Genomic DNA, 5,835 nt, shown 5'->3' with positions numbered 1-5,835 from the left:
GAAATACACTCTGCTTCCCAAGAAAAATACACTAAAGAGCCCTGGAGGAGGCTGCAGAAAAAGAAGTTCAGCAGATCCACCAAAATACCACTGCTGATACGAGAAAAAGGGAACTAAACTCTACCTTCCCAGGAATAATCCAGACAAGACCCCAACCATCTTGTACAGTCTGAAGGTGTCCTCTAGGTTGAGGGTTTAAATCCAATCCTAACAACAAAAAAAAGAGTTGCCTGTACTTGATGGCTTGGCAACTTGCTTAGAAAGGGAAGAAAGTAAGGGACGGAGAAGGTGTATTTACTCCCTTTTTGCACAGGGACTTAAAACCCACCATCACTGCTACCACAAATTACCCCTGGCACCACCTCTCACTCCCTGAATGCTCTGCAGGAACTGAGTTCCCCTCTCACTTCAAGGATGCAAAACATTTAGGGTCAGGGTAAATTCCAGCACTATGTCAATGCTCTTCTTCGTTGGCTATGAAAGCTCAAGGAAGGGCAAAGTGTGACAGTCAGGGTGAGCTACAAAACTCACATTGCAATCACTGAAATGTACCTACAATAAAATGCTTTTTCCAACTTTTCCTGTTAACAAATAATTCATAAAAGCAAGCTAACCATGTCACAAGAACACATTAGTACTTGAATCACTGGGGAAAAGAAGGAACCATAAAACCTGGGCCCACCTTTTTCTTTCAGGGTACCAGGGAGATACCAGGGAGGCAGTGTCCACAGGATGGAGCAGGCACACAGGCCCTGCAATACATTCTTCCTGTTGCTCAGATGGCCACCACATCATCTTAGAGAGCAGCCCAATGTAAGGAGGATAAAAAGGTATGAGAGAGCATTGAAAGGAGGGCTACAAAAATGGTGAAGGGCCTAGAGGACAAGCCTTACAAGAAACAGCTAATGTCACTTGGACTGTTCAGTCTCCTGTAGGAGACAGGGGATACCTCATCACAGTCTACAAATTTCTCAGGAGGGCATGTGGAGGAGCAGACACTGATCTCTTCTCTCTGGTGACCAGAGGGACCTGAGGAAATGGCTTGAAGCTGAGTCAGGGGAGGTTTAGGTTGGATGTTAGAAAAAGGTTCTTCACCCAGAGGCTGGTTGAGCACCGGAACAGGCTCCCCAGGGAAAGTGCTCACAGCACCAAGCCTGACAGAGTTCAAGAAGGGTTTGGACAATACCCTCAGCACATGGTGTGATTCTTGGGGTGTCTTGTGCAGGGCCAGGAGTTGGACTTCCAGCTGAGGATACTGTATGATGGTAAGACTCCTGCAAGCACAGGAGCTGCAGCACAACAACCACTTCCAAAGTAATTGAGGTAAGAGGGAGGGCAGGGAGAGATCAAAAAGTAACTACTGGTGAAGCTGGGCAGCTGAGGCAAGATTGGCTCTGGTGAGCAAAAACCATAAGAGCAGAGGAATCTTGCCAGGCATCACCAACAGCAATAATTTGTGGCACTGGACACACCCCTGCCCCCATCTTCCTGGCTGTAGTTTACCACTGCACCTCAAGGTCAGAGAAAGGAGAAAAGCCAAAGGCGAACAACAATAGTAGCTCTGGACAGATCTATTTATTCAACTTTTGCTATTGTTTCATGAAGAGGAAAGATCCAGAAACATGGAGACCTCAGAGTAGGCACAGCCACACAGAGGAAATGAGAAGTAGCAGCCAGCAGAACCACAGGAGCACCTTCCTGCCACAGCTCCCCTCGGCCTGGGTGTGAGCAGCCCATGACCAAAGAAGGAAGTCCTTCACACCCAGAGAAGGAAGGTGCTGAGCAGGTCTGTGAGCCTTGGAGAGGGTCCTGAACATCCTGAAATGCAGGGAAAGCTTCCCTCTCACTGCCTCAGCTCTCTCATACCTGCGTGCCGGTCACCACAGCCACCCACTGAGGCTTGTTGGGTCCTTCCCCGTGTTCTAGCTGGGGGAAAGAAGGAAGGGAACAATGGATGGAAGGAGAGACTCTTAGCTCCCTTCACTCCCCCACCCCAGCCTTTTCCCTGCTCCACTCAGACCTGAAAAGCCATGGCTCTCCTGCACATCCTACAACAGAAACACAAGGTGCTTTTCTCCGCCTCTCAATTCACCACCCTCCAGGCTCCAGCAGGAACTGCATGGAAATGGCGATATTCCTCTATCGTCTGGATCAACAGTACGGATAAGCTCAGAGGGCAAGAGAGGATGGCACGGGAGGATGAGGCGGGAATGCTTTGTTTCATCCTGGCTCCAGTGCAGCCCACCTCCTCGCTCGATCGCAATGCCCTCCAGCTCGGACATGCAAGCAGGCATTGAAAAGGGAGGGGACCTGGGATGCTTATGAATTTTGTTTCCCCTATCAAGGGGACAGCTCACTTCCCCGAGCATGCCTGGCTCTGACGGAGCTCCCTGGAGTAACCTTTATTCCAGTGTGTCGCAAGCATGTATTTCACGGATGGTTACACTGAATCATTATCACCAGACGTTCATTTGACCAAAATAATGTTATTAGCATTGTCAGGTCCATTTCCCCCCACACAATTTCTCCCTCCCCAGTACGCATACACTCCCTCCAACCCCCAGGCCCCTGCCATCCAGAGAGGGCACACCCCTCCCCGGCACAAAATCTCATGATGTGTGACACAATGTTCAGGAAAAGAGAACGGCAAGAGGGGCTGGCGAAATGGATGGACGTGCCTTTGGCAATCACTGCGTTCCTTACCCTCTGCCAGTGTTTACCAGCCACACAGACACACAAAGATGCACACGCAAAAATTGAAATTAAATCAATGACTATCCAAGGTACATGACTATGGGTGTATGAGTGTGCCCAAGCTGCGGTCACAGTCCTACCGGGAGCCCAAATCTGTGTGGCATGAAGTAAAGGTCATCGTGCCACTGTTGTGATGCACTAAAAAAAAGCCGCAGAGCCATCAGGATGTAACACAGAATTTTCTCGTCAAGGGATAAGAAACCTTCGGGGGAGTGGGGGCTGGGAGGAAGAAAGCGGGTGTGTGGATGGGGGGGATGGGGGAAAATGGCAGAAAATGGGGAGGAAAATGAAGAATACAAAGCTGCACTTCGCTAATCCAAGATAGACAATCCATCCCTTCCCCCCTCTCTACGCCCTCCCTCCCTCCGAAATGTTGGTGCAGATGGATTTCTGTATCTTGGTTTTGCAGCAGTGGGTCTAATGACTCCCATACCAAACCCCCTCGCTATGATAACCCCTCCCACTATTTTTTTTTTAGACCAGGCTGAAGAATAATGTGTTTTTAGAGATAATGGGTTTTATAAAAAGAAAAGAAAAAGGGACGCAGCGCAGACATTATGCGAATAAGCTGCTCCCCGCATCACCCCCATCTTCTCCCAACCACACATTTCGATTTCATCCCCTCCCGTCATTCTCCAGCCTTCCCCCATCAGCTCCCCCAAGGAAAGGAAAAAAAACCCACAACGCGATCTGGGTAGCCGATCTCAAAATCCCAAGCACTAATCTGCTTGAATTTGTTCTTCTCCTTATATAAGCAGCAGCACGTCAACATGTTCAGTGGAAACGCAGAGTAAAATGAGGCCAGGCTACAGCCATGGAACAGGGGTGATATCGGCAGATATCGCTTCTATCGAGAAGCCATTGCCACCAGGTTGATGAAATCAAGTATTGGGCTTCCAGCCGTTCCCTTGCTTTATTTATTTATTTTTCAACACTTACTCTAATTTTACTTTGTTTCATTTTGGTTTCACTCTACTTCATTTTTGAAAGGACAAAAGTGAAATAAATAATTAAAAGCCTAGAGACATACCCCACCAGAAGGTGCCCGAATGCTCCAGAAAGAGAATCCTCACCTCCTAACTTTGGGGTTTGTTTTTTTTTTAATAAATAAATACAGTCCTGTTGCTCACATTATCCCCAAACTTCCAGCGTCCCCAGCTGCATTTCCCTACTCCCGAAAACCAGGCACTTTGTCAGCGAGAGAGAAACATTTAAGAAAGTGACGAATACTGAAAAGAAACTGATAGAGAATTGGAAAATTATATCTATACAATAATCCAGTTCATTCAGCTGATAAAGTGCGTTCAGTTGCAAACCCAAGAGCAATAATCTCTGCAACCTCCTCCCCCTAAAATACTACTAACCCTTATATAAACTTGCTCAACGTAACATTGATGACCATTTTAAATGAAACCAGTGACAGACGCAACACCTTTTTGGTTAACGTTACAATTAATAACTGACTATCATCACTGCAAACAAAACCTTTTGTGATCAAATTTTCCCTCACCTACACAACATCTCTCTTAGACTTTTCACCAGTCTAGTTAAGAGTTCGCCCCCTCAAAAAATAGCCCCTCAAAATATGCAATAAGCAGGTATTGGTGAGCGGTCATTTTAATATTCACCTTTTTAGGAGGGCTGTGTGCTTATCTCAGAACAATTACGGGCAGTAAAAAATACAGGAGGGACAAATAATATTTAGAAAAAGCAGAAATAATTTCTTAAAACTATTTGCAATGAAGTGTTGAATAGTTTGGCCACGGAAAGGTGGAACAAGAGCTTGGAAAAGCAAAAAGCTGAAAGTGTGCTTTTCATAAACGATTCAATGTTTTTAGCCCCGCTTCTGCCTCCCCAATCCTTTGGTTTTTCTGCCGCTGATCCCATGCCTAATCTTTTTTATTGTTTTCTTTTGAGGGAGGAGGGGCAGAAATCAGGAAGAAAAATAATTTTAAATAGGAAGTGTTCAATTTTAACAAAATAAATTCTTAAAACAGCACTGTTAAATATGTTATTTCCTAGCTACATTAAGATTACCATTAAAATAAATTTAAGAGTAAGCAAAAGACAAGTCACCTGCAAAGCACCAGAGTCGGTGCCCTTAGGTAGGAGAATTACATCACTCCCTGACTCAATGGTGTTTTCTTTTAAATTATAAAGCAGGTGTCTTTTTTCCTTACAGAAAGAAACTATAAGAAATAAAACAATACAGCGGTTATTTCACATACATTTTGCACGAAAAAAAGCATTGAACCAACCTTTAAGGTCACTGACTGCCTGAAAACCCACAGCAGTCACTCACGGTGGAAGTTTTCAGGCAAGACGGCTACTAAATCATTAATACAAACAAATGGAAGGCGGGGAGGAAAGGCGCTACCGTAATAGATCCGAAGACTTGGAAGAGGCAAAAAATATTAAAGAAAAAAACTTTCATCTTCAGCCTCTCTTCTTTTCTCGTTAGCATTTTTTTTTAAGAAATCCTTAAGCTTTAGTCAAACAGCTGGCTCATTCTAAGGGTATCCCTGCTGTAACTCAGCGTAGTGTCTTCTTTTTCGAGAGCCCCCCCCCCCACCAATTTTCCATTCCAAAATGCCCCGCCGTGGGAACTGCGATCTCCCAAAAAGTCTGACCAAAGCAGCCGGAGCGTCCCGGGGGTCGGTGCGCGCCCACTCCGCCCGGACGGGCAGCGCCCAGCCCCGCCGGGGCAGCAAGGAACGGGGAGAGGGATAAAACGATCCGAAATAGTTGTCGTGAGAAGGGTGAGGAGAAACCCACCCGCGGAGCTCCGGCGCCCGGCGCTCGCCGGGCGGGCAGCTCCCTCCGTGCCGTGCCGAGCCGAGCCGCCCCCCGCCCGCCGCCCCTCTCACCTCCGCAGCCGGGCGGGCGCCGGCCGCCGCGCCAACTCGCGGCTCGCCTGCGCTGCGGGGCAGGGGGCTCCAGCGTGGCCCCAGCCGCGGAGGCTGCGGGGGTCCCGGGGAAGCTGGGCTGGGCTGGGCTGGCCGTGCCGAGCCGAGCCGGGAGAGCCGCGGGCGGAGCTGCGCAGGGCTGACCGCGCCGCGGTGCCGGAGCAGCCCGAGCCCC

The 5,835-nt window shown here is 48.1% G+C and overlaps 1 protein-coding gene across 2 annotated transcripts in view; it reads right to left on the bottom strand.

Moving 5' to 3' along the window:
* The window catches only part of LOC121674008 (neurexin-3-like), a 61,699-nt gene extending 55,911 nt beyond the window's left edge, over nucleotides 1-5,788 (bottom strand). Inside the window, exon 1 of one of the 2 annotated variants that reach the window (XM_042047936.1) lies at nucleotides 5,622-5,788. The gene's annotated coding sequence lies outside the window, so the exon portion shown is untranslated. Of the gene's footprint in view, nucleotides 1-5,012; nucleotides 5,265-5,621 lie in introns of those variants that run through there. The other variant, XM_042047938.1, reaches the window with a different exon arrangement.
* Nucleotides 5,789-5,835: the final 47 nt, after the last annotated feature.

This window comes from Corvus kubaryi, unplaced genomic scaffold, assembly GCF_017639235.1.
Source record: "Corvus kubaryi isolate FWS band 111438036 unplaced genomic scaffold, C.kubaryi_AGA036_p1.0 66, whole genome shotgun sequence".
Classification (NCBI taxonomy): Eukaryota; Metazoa; Chordata; class Aves; order Passeriformes; family Corvidae; genus Corvus; species Corvus kubaryi.
Note: the sequence above shows the minus strand (reverse complement) of the source record. Positions and strands in the feature narration are given on the sequence as shown.